This window comes from Garra rufa, chromosome 10 (genome assembly GCF_049309525.1).
Source record: "Garra rufa chromosome 10, GarRuf1.0, whole genome shotgun sequence".
In the NCBI taxonomy this organism is placed as follows: Eukaryota; Metazoa; Chordata; class Actinopteri; order Cypriniformes; family Cyprinidae; genus Garra; species Garra rufa.
In genome coordinates this window covers 4,838,258-4,863,977 of record NC_133370.1, presented here as the reverse complement: position 1 = coordinate 4,863,977, position 25,720 = coordinate 4,838,258, and the positions used below count along the sequence as shown (strand labels likewise).

Here is a 25,720-nt window from a genome sequence, read left to right as displayed (position 1 = left end):
TCAGAGTTCTTCCTTGCTAAGCACGGAGGTGTGTAAGGCTCCCTCTTTAGAAAGCCTCCACTCTCCAGACTCCACTCAGGCAGTACTGTCGTTTAGGCTGTTCAGCTTCGATGAACGCCTGCAGTGTTGAAGTGTAGTAGGTCTTGGGACCTCCACTCTTAGAGTCCTTCTGCTGCTCGCAGAACATTGCCAGCCTCACTCACAGAGTGTTGCCAGGCTTCCTTTTGGCGAAGCCTCCACTCCTCGGGAAATCTCCACTTAGACAGGCCTGCTGCACAGGCTATTCAGCCTCACAGGCCGTCGTCAGTGTCAAGTGTAGTTAGGTCATGAGACCTCCACTCTGTAGATTCCCTCTGAGCAGAAGCTCCACTCGGGTAGTTCGGGTTGCATAGGCTATGCAGCCTCACTGAATACCCCCAGTGTCGAGTATAGGCTTTTTCCTCCGGGCGTGAGTGTAGCCAGGTCTCCCCTCACTGAAGGGCTAGTGAGACCTCCACTCCTAAGAGCTGGTGGACTGAACGTTGTCAGGTTTCCTCTCTTTTTAGAGAGTCTTCTGTGAAGCCTCCGTTCTCCAGAGGCTCCGCCTCCAGTACTTCTAAGCGTGAGTGTAGCCAGGTCTCCCCTCACGGCAGGGTTATTTGAGACCTCCACTCCTAAGAGCTAGTGGATGGAATGTTGTCAGGTTTCCTCTCTTTTCAGAGAGTCGTTTATGAAGCCTCCATTCTCCAGAGGCTCCGCTTCCAGTACTTTTAAGCGTGAGTGTAGCCAGGTCTCCCCTCACTGCAGGGCTATTTGAGACCTCCACTCCTAAGAGCTAGTGGAGGGAATGTTGTCAGGTTTCCTCTCTTTTCAGAGAGTCTTTTATGAAGCCTCCATTCTCCAGAAGCTCCGCTTTCAGTACTTTCAAGCGTGAGTGTAGCCAGGTCTCCCCTCACTGGAGGGTTATTTTGAGACCTCCACTCCTAAGAGCTAGTGGATTGAATGTTGTCAGGCTTCCTCTCTTTTAGAGAGTCTTTTATGAAGCCTCCATTCTCCAGAAGCTCCGCTTCCCCATCTATACCTGTAGCACTGAATGTTGTCAGGTCCCTAGAGCAGGTGTTCTTCCTGCCGGGACCTCCATTCCCTAAACTCCGCCCCTTATGGTCAGGGCGTTTATGAGCTCCTTCACTTAGGGAGCTAAGTGTAGTAGGCTTCCTCTAGGCCTCCACGCTTGAGAGTTGCGTGCACAGGTAGCCGGGCTAGCCGTGGCAGGTCACTGGGCCCCAGCGACTCTCGCTGATGCAGGGGTGATTTCCTTCTTGACTCCTCATTCAGTCAGTTTGATCACCTATCCCTCGGCATGGCGGCGTTGGGATAAACGTTCCCAAAGTGTCCACCAGGACGCAGCGTAGAGTTCCCTCCGGAAGGGAACGTCTGGGTTACGTATGTAACCCCTGTTCCCTGAGGACAGGGAACGAGACGCTGCGTCTCAGGGCCATGCCTCGGGCCCTGCACAGACCTCTGTCAGACAAAAAGATGGTGTTGTGCTCTCAGGCACCTGCTTTTATACTAGCAGGCGCCTGTTGATGATGTCATAGGCTGGCGCCGGACAGTGTCAAGTTCACTGTCGTTGTTCTATAGCTTGTTTCAGAACCGGTCATGCTGAAGGCAGTTCCCAAAGTGTCCACCAGGACGCAGCGTCTCGTTCCCTGTCCTCAGGGAACAGGGGTTACATACGTAACCCAGACGTTTTTCAGATTATAAATAGGTAAGAAAGAGATAGTTCTTTGAAAAACCTTTGACTGAATGGTTCTTTGTGGAACCAAAAATAGTTCTTCTATGGCATCACTGTAAAGAACCTTTTAAAGCATCTTTATTTTTAAGAGTGTAGTATATGACTAGTATGGAGCATGACTTTTTTTTTTTTTTTTTTGCTGTAATGAATATTACTTGGTTGAACATTTTGTTAAGCAAAGTGTCAGAGACAACACGCAAAGCCGTCTTCAACAACAACAAAAAAATAATTATTTGAATACCAAAATCGCTCATACCTTGACATCACAGAAATTAGCATAGGTTTTTATTGTGTTTAAGCATTTAATGCTACAGTGTTCTTTAGGGTAAACAAATAAGCATTTTAGACTTAAACTTTTAGAGAAAATTCGATTATATTATGGTGAAAACTGAACCTCATTTCACATCATTCTTATGCTCATTCTTAAGTTTAAATGTTAATAGAAATGCAATTTAGTCAATAATAAAAGCAATTCATTGGTGTATGTGAGGGATGTGATTTGTTAGATTCATTGGCTGAAGGTCAGGTCCAGAGCTTGTTCTGTTCTGGCTGAGAACTTTTAAGGGTGTGTTTATTGAAATATGGTGTGATCTATAACATCATTCGTTTAACCAATTAGAAACTAGATAAAGGGTTAAAGTCACTCCTTTTAATGTCTTCAGGTGACAGTAGCAGTTGGAAGTCTCCAAAGCATTTACAGGACAAAAATAAATTTGAGGTAAGCAATTAAAATATCACATCTAGCCATAATTTGATCATGGTCATATTAAAGGATCTGAATCTTGAATTTGATGCAGGATAAAAGTACTTGTTTGATCATTTCTTCAGCGTGAGCAGTCATGGATGGGAGTCTGTTTGTGCTGCTTATGTTGTCAGGTTGGTGCGCTCATTTGTAATCTGTATTTATAACGATGTGTTCATGTATAAATGGTTTAACATCTGAATGTTAACAGGGCTCTTTTGGAGCAGTTCTTCTCTTTCTCATCCGTACCACTATATAAATGAAAGAATGTCGTGGCCAGAGGCTCAGAGTTACTGCAGAGAGAGATTCACTGATCTGGCAACTGTAGACAGCATGGATGATGTGAACAGGCTGGTAAATATAGTGGATGCTGGATACAATGGATCAGTGTGGATTGGACTGAAGAGGAGCACACAGAAACGCTGGGGTTGGTCTAATGGAGATGATACAGTCGCACAGTTCAGCAAATGGTACGGCAGTGAACCAAAGAGTCCAAACGAATGTGGTCTGATTGGAATTAATAGTTGGCTAAGTTATACATGCTCACATATCACTAACTTTACATGTTACAATGGTGAGTTGAGAGTTTATGTGAATAAATATATTGTTTAGCTGAAAATAAAGTTGAGATCTGACTGTAATTTTTCCACTTCTTGACAGAAAGCATAGGATTCGTCAGGATACCATTGAAGAAAAACTGGACTGAAGCTCAGAGCTACTGCAGAATGTATCACACAGATCTGTCCACCACCCGCAACCTGGAGGAAGTGACTCAGATAGGTAAAATTATTTTATATCCAGAGACTCTCTGGTTTGGTCTGTTCCTGGATTCTTGGAAATGGTCTGACAACTCGAGCCACTTCTTCAGACACTGGGCAGCAGGTAAACCATCCAAGACTGCAGGATCTGGTGACTGTGTTGGCATGACAAGAAATAATTCTGGGAAATGGGCTCACTACAGCTGTGATCTACACCAGCCTTTTGTCTGCCATGGAGGTGAGTTTCTTCAGTTCACAGAAACAAATTATTCAAATGAAATGTTTGTTAATTACTCTTGAAACAAATATTACAAACAACTGTGATATGTTTTCATGTATTCAGGTATTTTATATGATGAGAATGACTTTAGCTCTGTATTTCTTCAGATGAAAAGTTTGTGAAAAAACAGGTTGTCAGACTGAAATTATCCTGTAATGGAAAATGCGCAGTGAATGATCGTTCACTACAGACGGCTATTCTGAATGAGGTTTGTATCTGCTTTTGACACTGTGCAGGTTTTAGGAAAACAATAATGTGTTAAAATACATTGCATTACAGCTAACCAGCACTACTCATATCATCAATATGTTTGCTGTTGTTGTCATTTGAGCTTAATGTTGATATGTAGCCTGTAAGTCTGACATGATTTTTCTTTCTTTTTTAAATTTATTTTCTTGTTGGTCTTCCAGATAAGTGTCAGGATTATGTCTGTGTCTTGTCCTGTTCTGTTCTGTTTCCCAAGTGTTTTTCCCCTCTTGTTTCTAGTTCAATTGGTTTAGTCTGTTTCCCCCCTTTTGGGTTAGTCCTTTTTGTTCCTTCTATGCCCATATTTGTATTTCCCCCTCGTTATCTTGTTAGCTTGTTTGTGACCACACCCCTGCTTCAGTGTATTTAAGAGTCTGTGTGTGCACTCCTCATTTGTCCGTCAATGATTTCTGTTACCTCAGTTTGCTTGTGTTCATGTGCTCATCCTTTACTCCCGGTTTTGTTTGTTTAAGTTAGTTTCAGTGTTTCATTTAATAAACTGTTTACGTTTCATTTACTCCGGTTTCTCCTCATCATTTTACACTCCTCAACCCCGCCTGGATCGTGACAGATTGACGGACCCATTACTGAAAGATGTTCCAGGAGGAGCAGATTATGAGGATTCGGCAGGCGGAAAGGCCGTTGGAGCAATATGTTGAGGAATTTTTGAGCGTTTGTCATCTGGTGAGTTGGAGTGATGCTATGGTTAACACGTGTTTTCTAATGGGGCTAGACGATGATCAGTTGTTCTGTTCGATTACTCCTGTGGATCGCTGCAAACCTGTTGCAGAATTTATTAACCATGTCCTGGCCCTTAGTCATTCCAATTTTTATGTCGATGTGGAAGATTCTAATCTTCCCCCCATTAGAAAACGCGTGGCCACTCCAGCTCACCACCCGCCAACTTCCTCCACATGTTGTTCCAACGAGCCCGCTGTTTCCGGTCTTCCCTCGCTCCCTCCAGATCTCCATAGCTCCTCCCTCATTGTCAGCCCGGAGCTCGCGGCCAACCCTCCAACGTCATGGCCAAGTTTGATGGCTAGCGTGCTAGACCCACCATTGAGGTCAGTACGGGCCGCCACGCCAGCTCACAAGATGGCTGCCACGCAAGCTCACAAGATGGCCGCCGCCAAGCCTGAGTCCCCGGCCAAGATGGCCGCCGCCAAGCCTGAGTCCCCGGCCAAGATGGCCGCCGCCAAGCCTGAGTCCCCGGCCAAGATGGCCGCCGCCAAGCCTGAGTCCCCGGCCAAGATGGCCGCCGCCAAGCCTGAGTCCCCGGCCAAGATGGCCGCCGCCAAGCCTGAGTCCCCGGCCAAGATGGCCGCCGCCAAGCCTGAGTTTCCGCTGGTTCCGCCCAGCCTTCCAGAGTCTCCGCTGGTTCCGCCCAGCCTTCCAGACACTCCGCTGGTTCCGCCCAGCCTTCCAGAGACTCCGCTGGTTCCGCCCAGCCTTCCAGAGACTCCGCTGGTTCAGCCCTGCCTTCCAGAGACTTCGCTGGTTCAGCCCTGCCTTCCAGAGACTCCGCTGGTTCAGCCCTGCCTTCCAGTGACTGCGCCGCCAGAGCGCCCTCCAGTGACTGCGCCGCCAGAGCGCCCTCCAGTGACTGCGCCGCCAGAGCGCCCTCCAGTGACTGCGCCGCCAGAGCGCCCTCCAGTGACTGCGCCGCCAGAGCGCCCTCCAGTGACTGCGCCGCCAGAGCGCCCTCCAGTGACTGCGCCGCCAGAGCGCCCTCCAGTGACTGCGCCGCCAGAGCGCCCTCCAGTGACTGCGCCGCCAGAGCGCCCTCCAGTGACTGCGCCGCCAGAGCGCCCTCCAGTGACTGCGCCGCCAGAGCGCCCTCCAGTGACTGCGCCGCCAGAGCGCCCTCCAGTGACTGCGCCGCCAGAGTGCCCTCCAGTGACCGCTCGCCCAGAGCTGACTCATTCTGTGTCTTCGCTGGAGACGCCCAGCCTTCCTGAATCCCCGCTGGGGTCGTCCAGCCGTCCAGAGCCCGCTCCTCAAGAGCGCCGTCCAGAGCCCGCTCCTCAAGAGCGCCGTCCTGAGCCCGCTCCTCCAGAGCGCCGTCCAGAGCCTTCGCTGGCCCCGTCCAGCCGTCCGGAGTCTCAGCTGGTCTCTTCCTGCCGTCCAGTGTCTCAGCTGGTCTCTTCCTGCCGGCCAGTGTCTCAGCTGGTTCCGTCCAGCCGTCCAGAGTATCCCCCCTATGAACTGCTGAACTTCCCCAAGAAAATTTTGGGGGGGGGCTACATACCCCGAGTCCACGTGGCCTGGCCGAGGACCGAGGCCAGGGCCACGGGGACTGCTCAGCCACGGCCACCTAAACTGCCAGTCCGGCCATGGCCTCCTGACCCACCATGGCCACCCGAACTACCTGTCCGGCCGTGGCCGCCTGACCCGCCATGGCCGCTCGAACTGCCTGTCTGGCCATGGCCGCCTGACCCGCCATGGCCGCTCGAACTGCCGGTCCGGCCATGGCCGCCTGACCCGCCATGGCTTCCTGTTCCGCCCTGGAGACCACCTCTGTATCCTGTATCCCTACCTAGCGGTCTCCAGGGCGCCCACCCTCCCTCCCCTATGGATGTTATTAGGCGCGAGACGCGCCTTCGGGGGAGGGGGGGGTAATGTCAGGATTATGTCTGTGTCTTGTCCTGTTCTGTTCTGTTTCCCAAGTGTTTTTCCCCTCTTGTTTCTAGTTCAATTGGTTTAGTCTGTTTCCCCCCTTTTGGGTTAGTCCTTTTTGTTCCTTCTATGCCCATATTTGTATTTCCCCCTCGTTATCTTGTTAGCTTGTTTGTGACCACACCCCTGCTTCAGTGTATTTAAGAGTCTGTGTGTGCACTCCTCATTTGTCCGTCAATGATTTCTGTTACCTCAGTTTGCTTGTGTTCATGTGCTCATCCTTTACTCCCGGTTTTGTTTGTTTAAGTTAGTTTCAGTGTTTCATTTAATAAACTGTTTACGTTTCATTTACTCCGGTTTCTCCTCATCATTTTACACTCCTCAACCCCGCCTGGATCGTGACAATAAGTGAAAAGCTGAAGAGCATGGGGCTGGGAAATGACGCCAAAATAAGCTGGAGAAAGGGTGAAGGTGAAGAGGTGTTTCATGAAGAGATCAACCGTACGGCCAATTCTAATAATAAATGTAGAGGACCATAATCTTAAGCGTAAATTGAAGAATGAACTTGAAGAATATAAAGTAGTAAAGTTTGAACTATATTGTTTAGAGGGAATTGGAAATAGTAGAATTGCTTATATTGGAAAAATCATATTATGCAAGTTCTAGAACTAGTATCTAATTTAACTTTAAGTACAAACAGCTGTAGTCTTACAATGTGAAACTTTTCTTTTACATAATGAATAATTTAATGCTCTGCACTCTTAGCCTGAATTAGTAGACTTTGCTAGAAATTTGCATTAAGGTAAAACTAAACAGCCTTAGTTTAATTAAGTTTATGCAGTAGACAAATCAAGTTTACTTTAGTAGTCTTAACTCAGAAGCATTAGTTCACATTAATGATTATTATTTGGAGTATGGGTTGTATGAAATAACTATTTCAAGTTAAATATATGGGTAACACTTTCTATGAAGCCCCTCTTTATAATACATTATAAGGGTATTTCTAAGGCATTATAATGAATGCATAATGCATTTTAACAAACCTTATAATATGTGATATCATCTCATGAATACTCATAACAACAATTATAATACATTATAATACTTGAGTATTTGAGGTTATAACTTTTAATATTATGATTATTTATAACACACAATGGACACCATATTTAATCTACCTAATTTATAATGGATTATATCATATTACAGTTATATTTTTCATTTATATTATGTTTTATTTTGATGGTCCCCTTATTCTACTGACTATAAGCAACTTTTCAACTACATGTCAACTAACACTCCTTAGGGTATAAGTAGACTTAGGTTAAGGTTAGGCTAGGTAGAAGGTTCACACACTTGCAAAGTTATTTATAATCAGTTTGTCATTTGGGGAACCATCAAAATACAGTGTTAGCATATATTTTGCATACTACTAATAATAATTACTGTTAGCTGACATGCAGTTGCAGAGTTACTTACCAAAAGCTGTCTAAAGGGTACCATCAAAACAATCAAACTGATAATACAAATGTGTCATATTACACATTTATCTCATGTAATACCTGATCTTATGGCTCTTTGAGAAATATTATTATTATTACTTATAAGGGGTCTTTGTAAGCTTTAAGTAAAGTGACTTGAGAAACATGGCAAGATATGAGACATATAATACGTTATAACTATGGATGAGGTAATCATAATCTTAAAAGCTATAACCACAAATAAGTAAAACATTATAATACATTAAAGCTGTTCTTATGAATAATAATTAGATGATACAAAATATTATAAGGTTTTTTATAATGTATTATAAATGTATTATATGCCTTAAGAATACCCTTATAATGTAGGCCTATTATCTCGCAAATAACATTAACAACTGTTTTGAAGTAAGGATAAATGTTATATTTATGTCATGTAATTAAACATAGCTTTTGAGATTTACGGTATTGAACATTCTGTTTTAAAATAAATTGGAAAAAAGAAAATAAACAGATTTCAATGCACCAATGTTTTTTTTTTATTGTTCACCAAAGAAATGTTAATACTACAGTGCATTAAATTGGTCAGCCACAAGACAAATATTAAAAATTATGGTTTCCGTTGATTGCTTTATATCAGTCACCAAGGACCAAGCTAAGAATATTCTTTAAAGTCTATTTTTTTTTTTTTTTTTTGTGTGTGTGAACTATCCCTAAAATAAAAAAAACAACTCTTGAATTAATTCTAAAGTGTTTGTAATAACATAAGGGTGAGCAAATCTTTAATGAACTAACCCTTTAAACAAACTGATCACCCAGAGAGTTTAAACAAGCTATTAAGTTAATGGTTTAGACTTTATTCTCAGAGTTTTTTAAAACACAAGAACTATCAGTTAATGGTGCAATAATTATATGTCCTTTTAGATATTCTGAGAGAAAACAGAGGTTACTTACAAAGCATACTTTGTAGAAATCTGTAGGGTTGTTACAACACACGATAGGAAGCCCTCTGCACACCTGAGACCTTGTATCAGCTTTCACAAGAAAGCAGAACTAATCAAGCACTATTTTGATTGTATTATACAACCATAACTGTCAACTTTTTAATACATTTTCATTATTTAATCTGTGAAAAACACTGCAATGCAAGTCTATAATGAATATGAACCAGTCTTGATTTGTTGTGTTTAGTAATTGCAACGTTTTTTTACAAAAACAAGAAAGAATAATTAATGACGACTAAAAACATTTATTTAAAACATGTATTGTTAAAAATGTATTCTTTTCTAAAATCATTAAAAGTGTATGTTGAGTTTTTTGATTATACTCAAAAGTATTTGAGGAAAATGAATAAAAAGGAGTTATTTGAATATCAAAATGAATCACGCCTTATCTTCAAAAAAATCAGCATATCATTTTATTATGTTATACCTACAAAAGCATTAAATGCAACAATGTTCTTTTGGTAAACAAATAAACATTTTAGTTTGCTCTCCTGTTTCATCAGACTTATGTTAAGCTAAACTGTAACATTTTTAATTTATAGTAATAAATAAGTTCATAATCATAATCTCTAAGTTTTATTTCAAAATATCTTCTAGAGGAGCTTTTGGGTGCAAGATGTTGCGAACTTGCGACCAGCAACAACATGCTGAAACAGCAATGAAAATGAGCTATTTGAATATCAAAGTTACTCATATCTTGTCATCACAAAAACCAGCATATGATTCACTGTGTTAGACAAAAGCATTTAATTCTACAATGTTTTTTACACAAACAGATACATATTTTAGACTTTCACTTTCAGAGAACAGTAACACTTTATGGTGAAGAGTATTTCTTATTGTAGGGTCGAGGTGCTAAAGGACTAGTCCTCATTGCATTTTAGTCTGTTCTGGCCAAGAACCTCCCACTTAGACTGTTTAGAGCTGTGTTTATGGACTGGAGTGTTGAAATATGCAATGATTTATAACAACATCATTTAATCAGTTAGAAATGAGATGTGGTGGTGAAATTATGTGATCAATGAAAGCAAGGTTTTCAGAAATAGAAAACAACGGTCATGGATAAAAAAAAAAATAAACGTGAATCAAAAATGTAATAACGCATTTTATAAAAAATAATAAGCATGAATCATTTAAACATTTAAAATCATATTGCACAAAACTGAAATATTAATTTATCCTACTTGCACACAAAATCATGTTCAAAACTGAATGAATAAATAAATAATGCACAGTTTAAAAATATATAAATGTATGAATGAATATAAAGTTAATGATACATTTGTGTCTGGATTAGTTCACTTCCAGATCAAAAATTTGCAGGTAATGTACTCGCCCCCTTGTCATAAAAAATGTTCATGTCTTTCTTTAAGTCGTAAAGAAATTATGTTTTTTTTTTAGGAAAACATTTCAGGATTTCTCTCCATATAGTGGATATGTATGGTTTAGAAGCAGTGTCAAAGGGCTCTGAAGGATCCCAGCTGAGGAAGAACAACGATTTTCTAAATAAATTGACAATTTATATACTTTTTAACCTTAAATGCTTGTTTTGTCTTGCCTCTGTGATGCACATTCTTATGCTGCATTCACACCATATCGCAATTACTCTAATTTCGAGATGATAACACGTGATGTACTCGGAGCTGTTCATGTTTTAGGACTCGGAATTATGCTTTTTCCATGGCAACACTATCAACACCTAAACAGAGCCTACATTTGTCAGCGGTCATGTGGTGCAAGTCGTAGCTCTCAAAATACTCCCATTTCACAAGTTGTATTACAAGTACTGAGGACGTGAGTGCTTTTTACCAGTTGGAATCTCGCAATTAAGGGAAATCCGATATGGCGTGAATGCACCTATAGTTTCTGTAATCCACGTCAATACAGTTAGGGTATGTCGAAAAATTCCCTTTTTGTCTTCAACTTAAAAATCGTCCTACAATGCTGTTTTACCTTTTTCTTTTGTAAAGGGGGTTTGATCTTCTTTGTATGTTTGCTTTGTGAACACTGGTTCGGTAGGCTACTTCTGCAGCGATGTAGGATGATTTTGAAGTTGGGGAAGAAAACGGGATGGGAGTTTTTCGACATACCCTAACTGTGTTGACCCGGATCACAGCACAGACTACGCCTGCGCATCTCAGAAACAAGACAAGGCGAGTGTTTGAGGTTAAAAAGTATATAAATTGTCAATTTGTTTAGAAAATAACCAAACATTTCGATAGATAAGACCCTTCTTCCTCGGTTAGGATCATTTAGAGCTTTTTGAAGCTGCATTTAAACTGCATTTTGGAAGTTCAAAATCGTGAGAACCATACATATCCATTATATGGAGAGAAATACTGAAATATTTTTTCTCAAAAAACGACTGAAGAAAGAAAGATATGAACATCTTAGATTACAAGGGGGTAAGTACATTATCTGTAAATTTTTGTTCTGGATGTAAACTAATCCTTATACGTACTCATATGATCAGCAAACACATACATACCTGTTTATCAGTGTCAAAACACATACAGTATATGCATTTAGGAAATTCTTTATGAAAATTATTTCTTTATGCTGATTTCATCCCCGCAGGAAACACACTTTTCGGTAACACTTTACAATAAGGGTACATGAATAATCATGTACTAATGCCTAAATTAAAGGTGCCATAGAATGGAAAATTGAATTTACCTTGGCATAGTTAAATAATAACAGTTCAGTACATGGACATAACATACTGTGAGTCTCAAACACCATCGTTTCCTCCTTCTTATATAAATCGTCTCGGTTATGTATTGTAACCCTTGTTCCCTGAAGGAGGGAACGGAGACGTCTCGTCGAGACCGACGAATTGGGATATCGCCTGGATAGACCAATCTACTTCGTGTGTATACAAACGAGCCAATGAATATTGGCATGCATGATTGCAGCCAGCTGCGGCTGATCACAGCGTGAGCATATAATGCGCAGCAGGTGCATGCATCATCAAGGTTTCGCTGAGGAGCTGGGACAGGCCCGGCCGTACAGCGGTGGTACAGGAGCCGCGGCGACGGGACGAGACGTCTCCGTTCCCTCCTTCAGGGAACGAGGGTTAGAATACGTAACCGAGATGTTCCCTATCAGTCGGTTCCTTCGACGTCTCGTCGAGACAGACGAATTGGGATCCCTAACAAAGCGCCGTGGCTGCTGCCCCTTCCAGTGTCCTGAGCGGGCCCCCCTGGGACCCGTTACTGGCTTGGCCAGGGGCTCGCATCAAGGAGAGCCAGTCACTGTATAACACAGCACCACCCATTTCAGTGAAGCTGGAGCACTGGGAATAATGCGGAGCTCACGTCCTTCCCATAGGAAGTTCGAAGCAATACACATATAACTCAATTCAGGTTTATATGGAAGATTGGAGGTGATTGAACCCTCATATACTGGTAGAAGATCTACTGGGGAAACACACAGCCTCTATGGCGCAATGTGGAAATTCGTAAGAGATGCAGTTAAGTCTCTACGTAGAGCCTAGCCCTCTACCGGTTCTGAAGGATTCATCGATTGAGGGCCTAACGCCTAACGTTCCGCTACGTCGGCATCAGGCTCAGCGGAGGAACTTGACAGAGCTACTCTCAGGTTACTCTGGAGCAGTATAGCAAGCCGACCCAAGGCCTCTCTGTGCCTCTACCCGTTTGAGGTGAGAACACAGGAGGACACTGTGTCTACACGAAGGCTATAGAACCTCGTGAATGTGTTAGGGGTCGCCCAGCCCGCCGCTCTACAAATGTCATTTAGCGAGGCGCCACGAGCCAACGCCCAGGAGGATGCAACACTCCTAGTTGAGTGTACTCTCAGCCTGAGGGGGCAGGGCACACCCTGAACCTGATAGGCCAGGGTAATGGCATCCACTATCCAGTGGGCCATCCTCTGCTTGGAGACGGCATTCCCCTTCTGCCTGCCTCCATGACACACAAAGAGCTGGTCTGAGGTCCTGAAGCTTTGTGTCCGGTCAACGTAGCATCTTATTGCCCGGACGGGACAAAGCAAAGCCAGGGCTGGGTCTGCCTCCTCTGAGGGCAGCACTTGCAGGCTCACCACTTGGTCCCTGAAGGGAGTCGTGGAAACTTGGGCACATAACCAGGCTGGGGCCTCAGTGTTACCTGGGAATCCGCCGGGCCAAACTCTAGGCACGAATCGTCGACCGAAAATGCGTGCAGGTCTCCTACCCTCTTGATGGAAGCCAATGCGAGCAGGAGCAGAGTTTTCATTGAGAGAAACTTCAGCTCTACTGACTGCAAAGGCTCAAAGGGAGCCTGCTGCAGTGTTGTGAGCACTAGCGACAGGTCCCAAGAGGGCACGGAGGGGGGCCTAGTGGGATTCAACCTCCTGGCACCCCTAAGAAACCTGGTGATCAGGTCGTGCTTCCCTACCGACCTTCCATCTATGAGGTCGTGGTTAGCAGATATAGCAGCCACATAGACTTTCAGGGTTGAGGGGGACAGCCTACGCTCCAACCCTTGCTGCAAAAAGGAGAGCACGGCTCTGATCGGGCATCTTCGGGGGTCCTCTCCACGGGAGGAACACCAATCAACGAATAGGTTCCATTTTAGGGCGTAGGCATGTCTAGTAGACTGCGCTCGCGCCGAAGTGATAGTGTCAACTACCCCTGGGGGTAGGTCACTTAGAACCTCCGCGTCCCGTCCAGGGACCAGACATGTAATTTCCAGAGGTCTGGACGCGGGTGCCATAGGGTGCCCCGTCTCAGAGTCAGAAGATCCTTCCTCAGAGGAATTTGCCAGGGAGGGGCTGTCGCGAGGAGCATGAGCTCGGGGAACCAGGTCCGAGTGGGCCAGTAGGGAGCTACCAGAAGGACCTGCTCCTCGTCCTCCCTGATCTTGCACGGTGTCTGTGCGAGAAGGCTCACTGGGGGAAACGCATATTTGCGGAGGCCCCGCGGCCAGCTGCATGCCAGTACGTCCATGCCGAGTGTGCCCTCGGTCAGGGAGAAAAAGAGCTGGCAGTGGGCTGTCTCCGGGGAGGCGAACAGATCTACTTGAGCCTCACCGAAGCGCCTCCAAATCAGCTGAACCGACTGGAGGTAGAGTCTCCACTCTCCGGGAAGCGCAGCTCGTGAGAGTTCGTCCACACGGTTGAGCAACCCGGGAATGTGAATGGCACAAAGCGACCTCAGATGCTTCTGACTCCACAGGAGGAGATGACGGGCGAGTTGCGACATGCGACGGGAGCGTAGACCGCCTTGCCGGTTGATGTACGCAACGGTCGCAATATTGTCCGTACGGACCACCACGTGTTTGTCACGTAGGTGCCCCTTGAGACGGAGCAAGGCGAGACGTACTGCAAGCAACTGGAGGCAGTTGATGTGCCAAGTCAGCTGGGGGCCCGTCCAAACCCCTGAAACTGCCTGTCCGTCGTACGTGGCTCCCCACCCGGTGGTGGAGGCATCTGTGTGTACCACAACATGCCTGGAGACCTGTTCCATGGGTACTCCTGCCCGTAGAAATGAGAGGTCTGACCACGGGATGAAAGTCTGGCGGCAAGCCGGTGTTATTTGAACCTGGTGAGAACCGCAAAGCCACGCTCTCCTTAGGACTCGACCATGAAGCCAGTGTTGTAGCGGTTAGGGTTAGGGTTAGCTGTTGCTGCCATATGCCCCAGGAGCCTCTGAAACTGTTTCAGTGGGACCGCCGTCCTGCTCTTGAACATATCCAGGCAGTTCAACACTGACTGAGCACGTTCCTGCGTGAGGCGTGCTGTCTGGCTGACCGAGTCCAGTTCCATACCGAGAAAAGAGATTCTCTGTGTTGGAGAGAGCTTGCTCTTTTCCCAGTTGACCTGAAGACCCAACTGGCTGAGGTGTGTGAGCACCAAGTCCCTGTGTTCGCATAGCTGATCCCGAGACTGTCCTAGAATGAGCCAGTCATCGAGGTAGTTGAGAATGCGAATGCCCTGTTCTCTGAGGGGAACAAGGGCCGCCTCCGTGACCTTCGTGAAGACACGGGGGGAGAGGGACAGCCCGAAGGGCAGGACCGTGTACTGATATGCCCTGCCTTCGAACGCGAACCACAGAAAGGGTCTGTGGCGCGGAAGAATTGAGACATGAAAGTATGCGTCCTTCAGGTCGATCGCTGCAAACCAATCTTGGGGACGGACACGTTTTGAATGGTAGCCTGTGAAGGGCTCGGTTCAAGACGCGCAGATCCAAGATCGGCCTCAGAGCGTCTGTATGTTGAGTGTGTGAGACGCTTACCTGCGCATGAGCCGATGGTGCGTGAGTAGTTCATCTCGGAGTGCTCTCGAACCACCCATCGTCGCTCGCTGGCGAGGGGGGAGGACGGGTGAGGCGCAGGGGTGGCCTGCGCACTCCCCGCACGCCCCTGTGGGGACCCAGAGATAGAGAAATTTGCTCTTTTGTCGAGTCGGTGGCGGGGGAAAAACAAACAAAAGATTCTCCGCCCGGCCCTCCTCCGGGGGAGGGAGTGGTGCGGTCACCATCTGCCGAAGAGCAGCATCCTCCATCCCTGGGTCGCCCGTCTCAGGGTCTCTTGCTCTTGCGCTTCCCACTGGTCTTTGTGGGGACCTGGACGGGCTGGGCGGCTGCCCAGCGACCGGCTCCACGGCGCCGTTGTGAAGGCTGCTGCGGTGGCTGCTGTGGAGCGGAGGCGGAAGCCGGGGGCCGCCCTCGGCGACGAGCAGACTGAGGTGCCGCCGGTGGTCGGGTGGAGGCAGCAGCTGCACGCCGGGACAGGATGTGACTGATGGCCTCAGTCTGCTTCTTGGCTGCGGAGAACTGCTGGGCAAAGCTCTCCACAGCGTCGCCGAAGAGGCCGGTCTGGGACACCGGAGCGTCGAGGAATCTGGTTTTGTCACAGTCCCTCATATCAGCCAGACACAGCCAGAGATGGCATTCCTGAACCACCATAGTGACCGCGCGGTCACCTTCGTCGCACGTAGCGCGAGGTCCGTGGCGATGCAAAGTTCACGAAGAACTTCTGGGTCGTGACCACCCTCGTACAGGTCTTTCAGTGCCTGAGCCTGATGCACCTGTAGCAATGCCATAGCGTGAAGGGCGGAACCAGCGGAGCCGCAGGCCGCATAGGCACTGCCGATCAGAGCCGACGAGTGCCTACAGGCCCGGGAAGGGAGCGACGGACTGTTGCCCCGCCAAGTGGAAGCGGCGCCCGGACACAGTTGCATCGCGACCGCACGCTCCACCGGCGGGACTGCCGTGTAGCCCCGCGCCGGTCCGCCATCGAGGGTGGTGAGGGAGGAAGTCCCACTCGAGCGGTTTCGGGCAGTGAAAGGTGCCGTCCACGATCGGGTGAGTAACGCCCCCCCCCCCCCCCCCGGCGTTTGCCTGGAGGAACGCTCGATCTGGGCAGAAGGACTGGAACCCCGCCCCTTTGCAGGAAGCGGAGTCTGGTCCGCAACTCCGCGATGGTCATCCTCCCACAATGGGGACATGACTCATCCACGAACGCTGCCTCAGCGTGTTGAAGGCCCAGACACGTGAGGCAGTGTGCGTGGCCATCACCTTGTCCTAGCAACACAGAAACTAGGCAGGGATTTGGAATTATGGGGGCGTGGACATCTCGTTCCAGAAAGAATTGATGACACAGCCGAGTTCCCGGAAGGGAACATCCCAGGTTACGTATGTAACCATGGTTCCCTGAGGGAACGAGACGCTGCGTCATGGACCATAATTCCTGCATTCCTGCCGCGCATAGCTTCATTCCTGGAAGCTGACGGCGGTTTGAAACGCACGTGCTTTATACTTCTTGGTCGCTTACGTCACCGCGCCGGTGACGTCACTCCCGTCATTTGATTGGTTCAGAGCGTGGTTCGCCAATGGCATTCCCCAAAGCGTTGATGACGCAGCGTCTCGTTCCCTCAGGGAACCAGGGTTACATACGTAACCTGGGACGATCCTCTATGGCATCACTGTGAAGAACCTTTTAAAGCATATTTAATTTTAAGAGTGTAGTATATGACTAGCATGGAGCATGACTTTTTTTTTTTTTTTTTTTTTTTTTGCTGTAATGAAGATTACTTGGTTGAACATTTTGTTAAGCAAAGCGTCAGAGTCTCTTCAAGTTAATCTGTTTAGGGTGAGATGTTCTGACCAGTGACAACATGCAAAGCGGTCTAAAACAACAACAAAAAAGAATTATTTGAATATCAAAATCATTCATACCTTGACATCACAGAAATTACCATATGTTTTCATTGTGTTTAAGCATTTAATGCTACAATGTTCTTTAGGGTAAACAAATAAGCAAAAAACTTTTAGAGAAAATTGCATTATATTATGGTGCAAACTGAACCTCATTTCACATCATTCTTATGCTCATTCTTAAGTTTAAATGTTAATAGGAATGCAATAATAAAAGCAATTAATTGCTGTATGTGAGGGACGGGATTTGTTAGATTCATTGGCTGAAGGTCAGGTCCAGAGCTTGTTCTGTTCTGGCTAAGAACTTTTAAGGGTGTGTTTATTGAAATATGGTGTGATCTATAACATCATTAGTTTAACCAATTAGAAACTAGATAAGGGGTTAAAATCACTCCTTTTCATGTCCTCGTGTTACAGTAGCAGTTGGAAGTCTCCAAAGCATTTACAGGAAAAAAATAAATAAATTTGAGGTAAGCAATTAAAATATCACATCTAGCCATAATTTGATCATGATCATATTAAAGGATCTGAATCTTTAATTTGATGCAGAAAAACCACACTTGTATTTAATCATTTCTTCAGTGTGAGCAGTCATGGACGGGAGTCTGTTTGTGCTGCTTCTGTTGTCAGGTTGGTGCACTCATTTGTAACATGTATTTATAATGATGTGTTCATGTATAAATGGCTTAACATCTGAATGTTAACAGGGCTCATCTGGAGACTTCAAGGCTCTACTGCTCTTTCTCGTCCGTACCACTATATAAATACAAGAATGTCGTGGCCAGAGGCTCAGAGTTACTGCAGAGAGAGATTCACTGATCTGGCAACTGTAGACAACATGGCTGATGTGAACAGGCTGGTAAATATTGTGGATGCTGGATACAATGAATCAGTGTGGATTGGACTGAAGAGGGGGACAGAGAAACGCTGGGGTTGGTCTAACGGAGATGATACAGTCACACAGTTCAGTAAATGGTACGGCGGTGAACCAAAGAGTCCAAACGAATGTGCTTGGACTGGAGTTTCTAATTGGAAGAGTTGGTTATGCTCACATCCCATTAACTTTGCATGCTACAATGGTGAGTTAAGAGTTTATGTGAATAAATACATTGTTTAGCTGAAAATATAGTTGAGATTGATTGTAATTTTTCCACTTCTTGATAGAAAGCATAGGATTCGTCAGGATACAGTTGAAGAAAAACTGGACTGAAGCTCAGAGCTACTGCAGAATGTATCACACAGATCTTCCCACCATCCGCAACCTGGAGCAAGCGACTCAGATAAGTAAAATTATTATATATCCAGAGGCTCTCTGGTTTGGTCTGTTCCTGGACTCTTGGGAATGGTCTGACAACTCGAGCCGCTTCTTCAGACACTGGGCAGCAGGTAAACCATCCCAAACTGCAGGATCTGGTGACTGTGTTGGCATGACAAGGAATATTTCAGGGAAATGGGCTCACTACAGCTGTGATCTACACCAGCCTTTTGTCTGCCATGGAGGTCAGTTTCTCCAGTTCACAGAAAGAAGATATTCAAATGAATGTTTGTAGATGAGTCTTGAAACAAATATTACAAACAACTTTGATATCAGTTGATGTTTTCATGTATTCAGGTATTTTATACGATGAGAATGACTTTAGCTCTGTATATCTCCAGATGAAAAGTTTGTGAAAAAAGAGGTTGTGAAACCGAAATTTTCCTGTAATGGAAAAATGCGCAGTGAATGATCATTCATGACAGACGGCTATTCTGAATGAGGTTTGTATCTGCCTTTGACACTCATTGTGTGGTTTTAGGAAAACAATAATGTGTTAAAATACATTACATTAGAGCTAACCGGCACTACTCATATCATCAATGTTGCTGTTGTTGTCATTTGAGCTTAATGTTGATATGTAGCCTGTAAGTATGCAATGATTTTTCTTTCTAATTTATTTTCTTGCTGATCTTCCAGATAAGTGAAAAGCTGAAGAGCATGGGGCTGGGAAATGACACCAAAATAAGCTGGAGAAAGGGTGAAGGTGAAGAGGTGTTTCATGAAGAGATCAACTGTATATTTCATGAAGAGATCAACTGTATATGGCCAGTTTTAACAATAAATGTAAAGGATCATAATCTTCTTGGTAAATGTTTTAAAGAATAAAGAATATAAAGTAGTTAAGTTAAGTTAAGTTAAGTTAAGTTAAGTTAAGTGATGTTTTGTTAACAAATTTCGGGAGGAGCTCGCGCAGATAATTAACACGGCCAATTCACCATCTGCAATCACACTCCCTATCTAATCACTCTCCCTATCCAATCACTACAGTCCCTTTAAATAACCAAGCAGTCCTACCTTCACTTATCTCTGATCTGATTTCAGCATCCCTCCCACCCCCCTTTTATTTTTCTCTTCACCTCCAGCTAGGGGGAGCGCTATTGGGTTCGGGCCAAATGCCGAGCTCGGACCCCTCTCCCGGACAGCACGCCAAACACGCTTAACTTTTATGCCGTTTATTATATGTAAGAGCGAACTCGTGAATTGCTCATAATGGAAAAATCAGATTATGCAAGTTCTAGATCTAGTATCTAACTTAACTTTAAGTACAAACACTTGTAGTCTTGCAATGTGCAAGTCTTGCAAACTTTTCTTTTACAAAATGTTTCATTTAATGCTCTACACTCTTAGCCTGAATTAGTAGATTTTGCTAGAAATTTGCATTAAGGTAAAACTAAACAGCCTTAGTTTAATTAAGTTGATGCAGTAGACAAATCAAGCTTACTTTAGTAGTCTTTACTCAGAAGCATTAGTTCACGTTAATTTTTATTATTTGGAGTATGGGTTGTATGAAATAACTATTTCAAGTTAAATATATGTATCTGTGTGTGTGTGTGTGTGTGTGTGTGTGTGTGTGTGTGTGTGTGTGTGTGTGTGTGTGTGTGTCGCAAATAACATTAACAACTGTTTTTAAGTAAGGATAAATGTTATATTTATGTCATGTAATTAGACATAGCTTTTGAAATTTACTGTATTGAACATTCTGTTTCAAATAAATTGGAAAAAAGAAAATAAACAGATTTTAATGCACTAATGTTTTTTTTATTATTATTATTGTTCACCAAAGAAATGGTAATACTACAGTGCATTAAATTTTTCAGCCACAAGACAAATATTAAAATTACGGTTTCCATTGATTACTTTATATCAATCACCAAGGACCAAGCTAAGAATCTTCTTTAAAGTTTAAAATTTCATTTTTGGGTGAACTATCCCTAAAATTCTATTCCAAAAACCAACTCTTAAATTAATTCTAAATGGTTTGTAACAACATGAGCAACATGAGCAAATCTTTAATGAACTAACCCTTTAAATAAACAGATCACCCAGAGAGGTTAAACGAGCTATTAAGTTAATGGTTTAAGCTTTATTCTCAGAGGTTTTATAAAACACAGGAACTATCAAGTAATGGTGCAATGATTATTTGTCCTTTTAGACATTCTGAGAGAAAACAGAGGCTACTTACAAAGCATACTTTGTAGAAATCTGTAGGGCTGTTGCAACAGACAATAGGAAGCCCTCTGCACACCTGAGACATAGCATCTGCTTTCACAAGAAAGTAGAACTAATCAAGCAATATTTTGATTGTATTATACAACCATAACTGTCAAAGTTTTTTATTACATTTACATTACATTTTATTACATTGCTTAATCTGTGAAAAAAACACTGCAATGCAAGTCTATAATGGATTTTTTTTTTTTTTAGTAATTGCAACGTTTTTTACAAAAACAAGACAGAGTAATTAATGATGACTAAAAACTTTTATTTAAAACATGTATTCTTCAAAATGTATTCTTTTCTAAAATCATTAAAAGTGAATGGCTTGCTTAGTTGGGGACACTTTCCAGCGATATCGTATACTATTTGAACTGAACTGGATGTGCTTACACACTATTGTGCTGTTTAAATACTGTGCAGTTGCTTTGACACCATCTGTATTGCTAAAAGCGCTATATAAATAAAGGTGACTTGACTTGACTTGTATGTTGAGTTTCTTGATTATACTCAAAAGGAAAATTTAATTTGGATTGTAAAATAAGAACTAAAGGATTGTCTTTTCATTACAGAAGTAGCACTTTTCAACTACTATGCAATAGTGAATGTATGTGGGAAGGTGTTTCTAAATATTAGGATTCTGCCAAATAAATTAGGCTATAGCATGGAGCAAAATTATTTTAGATTTACTTAAGGTTAGATTATTCAGCATCAAAATATCTTTAAGATGTTCTACACAGCAACAAGATGCAAAAATGTCCTGAATAAAAAGGAGTTATTTGAATATTAAAATGAATCACGCCTTGTCTTCAAAAAAATCAGCATATCATTTTATTATGTTATACCTACAAAAGCATTAAATGCAACAATGTTCTTTTGGTAAACAAATAAACATTTTAGTTTGCTCTCCTGTTTCGTCAGACTTATATTTTTTGCATTCCTTTTACATTTGAGGGATTTTTTTTATTTAGATGTAAAAGCATGAAAGTAAGTTTCATAGAAATCGCCTCTGGGTAGGTATGTGTCACACGTGCTGGAGAGACAAGGAGCCAGGAGAACAAACGCGGGAGCAGGAGGTACAAATAAACACTATTTATTTACAAAACTTAAAAACAAAACAAACAGTAAACAAAACCACGATGAAACTTCAAAACAAAACCTGAGGAGCAGACAAACACCATGAGACATTAACGACAGACAATCAAACTGAGGAAACAAACAACTTAAATAGGAGTGGCAGGGGGTGTAGCAAATTAACAAGACAGGTGAAGCAAATCAAGGCTAATGGGGCCAAACCAATTAAACACAGAACTACAGGGGGAGACAAAGGGAGAAACCAACAGAAGTCCATATGAGGGGGGAAAACACTAGGAAACACTAGACAAAACAGGCTATAATCCTGACAGTATGTAACCCTAGTTCCCTTTGGGAACGCCTCCAGCATGACCGCGCTCTGAATCACGTGTGAAATCAATCCAATGAAATCGCATGACGTCACCGGCGTGATGACGTCACCGACCAGGATGCTTAAAAGCACGTTCGGTGAGAACAGCGCTACCTTTCGAATGAGGCAAGCGCTGCAGGGATGCCGGGGCGTGGTAAGCTGCTATGGCCGCCACGTAAACCTTCAGGGTGGAGTGGGTTAACCTGGCGGAGAGATGGGCCTGTAAGAACTCCAGCACTGTACCAATTGAGCTGTTAACTGGGTCAAACTGGCGGTCTCCGAACCAAGAAGTGAAGAGCCTCCACTTCAGTTTCCTCGTGGAGGGAGTTCTGGACTGGAGAATAGTCTCAAAAACCTCATTGAGAGACCGGAAGCTATGAATTGTGCCACCTCAGGGGCAACACCCACAACTTCCAAATCTCCGGGCAGGGGTGGAGAATACCGTCCCCCGCCTGTGAGAGGTCCGTCCTGACAGGAATCTCACACGGGGAGCTGTCTAGGAGGGAAATCAGGTCCGAGAACCATACTCGGCCCGGCCAGTACGGGGCTACTAACAGTAGTTGAACCCCGTCCCGGCGCACTCTAGCCAGAACTCCCCGGAGTTGCGAAGAGGTCCACCTGAGCCTGGTCAAACACTTTCCAGATCTGTCCATCCATTCCCCGGGCCTCGGCCCCTGCCTCGACAGGATGTCTGCTCTCAAGTTGAAACGCCCAGGGATGTGAACTGCTCTCAGTGAGAGGAGTTTCCCCTGGGACCAGACAAGGATCTGGTGCGCCAGCTTGTACAAGGGGCACGAACGCCGACCTCCTTGGTGGTTGATGATAGAGACCACCGTTGTGTTGTCGGTGCGCACCAACACATGACAGTCTCTTAGGTCCGGAAGAAAGTGTTTCAGGGCTTGAAACACGGCCAACATCTTGAGGCAATTGATGTGCCACTTGAGATGAAGACCCCTCCACAGACCTCGGGCCGAGCAGCCACTCTTGACCGCTCCCCAACCAGTGAGGGATGCATCCGTCGCAAGTGTGACACGGGACCGGAGCTCCCAGCACCGGGCCCTGAGTCAAGATCCAAGGTTTCCTCCACATGTCTAAGGAACGAAAGCATCGCCGCGTGACCTTGATCATGCGAAGTGGGTTTCCCCTCGGGGAGAACCCCTGTGGTTTTAAGCCACCACTGAAGGGGTCTCATGTACAGCAGGCCAAAAGGAATCACGTTGGACGCAGCTGCCATCAGACCGAGCAGTCTCTGGAACCGCTTTACAGTGAGTGACCGGCCTTCTTTCACTCTCGCAACCTCGGTGAGGATCAAATCAACACGAGCGGGAGACAAACGTGCCCGCATCGTGGATGAATCCCACACCACGCCTAGATAAGTGGTCCTCTGAACTGGAGAAAGTACACTTTTCTTGGCATTTAGTCTTAACCCTAGCACTTTCATGTGAGAGAGAACAACATCTTGATGTTGAAATCAGCCAGTTGTCGATATAGTTTAGTATGCGGATGCCCTAAAGTCGCATTTCACATTTCTTTTTATAAGTATAATGTTACAAGAGTTATCAAAACCCTTACCTCATACTGATGCAGCAGCAACAGCTTCTTCTGTCGTCTGTCAGTCACTTGTCGTCCGTTAAAATTTGAATCGTTGCCGCGGGAACCAATTTAACCCAACGCTGGTTTATTATTAAAAATAACCCAACGATGTTTAAAAAAAAAAAAAACATAGTGACCTAATATGTGCAACCCATCTATTGGGTTAAACTAATAACCCAACGTTTTAGAAAATAGTACGTTTCAGTTCAAATATTATATGATATGTTGTTGGTTTAGATGTGGTGATAAGTTTAATTCTTCCTGTTCTATAGTTGTAAAGCACTGCAGTTTTTCTTTGGGTGTAATGAATAATGCTGAAGTACCAGTTGCTGTAGTATCTATATTTGTTATTGTATTTCCGATGTTGTCTATCTTATCAGTAAAGAAATTCATAAAGTCGTTACTGTTAAACTGTACAGGAATATTTAGGTTGGGTGGTGTTTGGTTATTTGTTAATCTAGCCACTGTACTACAGTTTTTTACAATCGTTTTTGCACTAATAACAGAACCGTAATGTCATGTTTCAAAACTCTAGACACATAATACACAACCAATGATCAAAATGCACATTTTTCAAACCACTGAACACATTTTTCAAATGCTTGGATACAATACACATAAGACAAAGATAATTTGTTCATTGAACTTAAATCACCTTTTCAAAATGACACAACTTAACATCAAAGTATTACTATTTCAAAATGCAACTCACACATTACATCTGAGTTGAGTGTGCAAACATTTCATTACAAAGATTAAACTATCAGTTGATACATCTGCTTAAAATGATAAGTAACTGTTGCATTACCCTTAAAGCATAGCTTTTATGGAAAATAGTGCATGTTTCAGGATAGATCATTTGACACCAGTTACCGCAGAATATGACCCAGATGGACTACACTACACTCTCAGAAAAAAAAGGAACAAAACGATACCTTTTAGGGTACAAGTAGCTGTCACTGGGGTGTTACCAAGGGTACAATTTTTTGGGTACATAATTGTACAATAAGGACCCATTGTGTACCTTTAAAGGTACCTTTATATGTTTTGTTGCCCAGGAACAAAATTGTACCTCTGCAGTACCTTTTTTTTTTTTAACTGTGTATCTATGGATATCATATTTCATTCTTTATCAGATATTGTTTCTATGGCCCTATGTACCTCTTTTACAGAACACATTTTCATATTCAACATTACTGAATGCAAGATGTAATTTTTATGTTATTGCTTTTGGCTTTTAATGAGTTAATGGCTACCCTGGTAAAAAAAAAAAAAAAAGAAAGAAAGAAAGAATGTTGGTACACAAATTAGCCCTGCTGAAACAAAAAACATCCAAAACCAGCCTAGGCTGTTTGGCTGTTTTTAGCTGGTCATAGCTGGTCAGCAGGCTGGTTTTAGAGGGGTATTGGCCACTTTTCTGTCTGGTCAGGCTGGGAAACCACCAGATAAAACCAGCCAGGCCAGGCTGGGAGACCAGCTAAAACCAGCTAAGACCAGCCAACCAGCCTAGGCTGGTTTTAGCAGTTTTTTTTTTCAGCAGGGTACAGTATACTGTAAACTGTATTCTGTACCCTGCTGAAAAAAAACAGCTAAAACTTTGAATCTAAATTTTTCCTTTAGAAAACCTATGCTGAGATTTATTTTATCAGTAAATTCCACATTACACAGTATTTCAATGATACCACTGTGTCTGTACTGTTCTCAGTCTAAAGTAAAAAAATGAAACCTGAATCACATATTTTGTACAACTATATTTAATGATTGTACTAGCAAAAACACGTTGAAACTATGGGTAACTTGTGTATGGGTGATCTAAAGTAATGTTCCTATAATATTTCATAAGACATACGTTTTTTGAAACAAAGCTTCTGCTAATGCAAGGCTTCTTTAAAGATATGAACGCAATATGCAAAGTTTTGAACACTGGACAGCCTGTGTTACAAATAATGACTGTTTTGAGTTTTGTATCTAGAGTTTTGAAAAATGACATTAAGGTTCAGTTATTAGTGCAAAAACGATTGTAAAAAACTGTAAATAAAAACCTTGGATTGTTTTTTTTTTTTTTTTCTATGAGTTGGTGGTTCCCTTACGGGAT

General features: G+C 43.8%; 1 pseudogene; it reads left to right on the top strand.

Moving 5' to 3' along the window:
• The first annotated feature begins 2,613 nt into the window (after positions 1-2,613).
• LOC141343834 (macrophage mannose receptor 1-like) lies at positions 2,614-19,199 on the top strand (annotated as a pseudogene).
• The last annotated feature ends 6,521 nt before the right edge of the window (positions 19,200-25,720 follow it).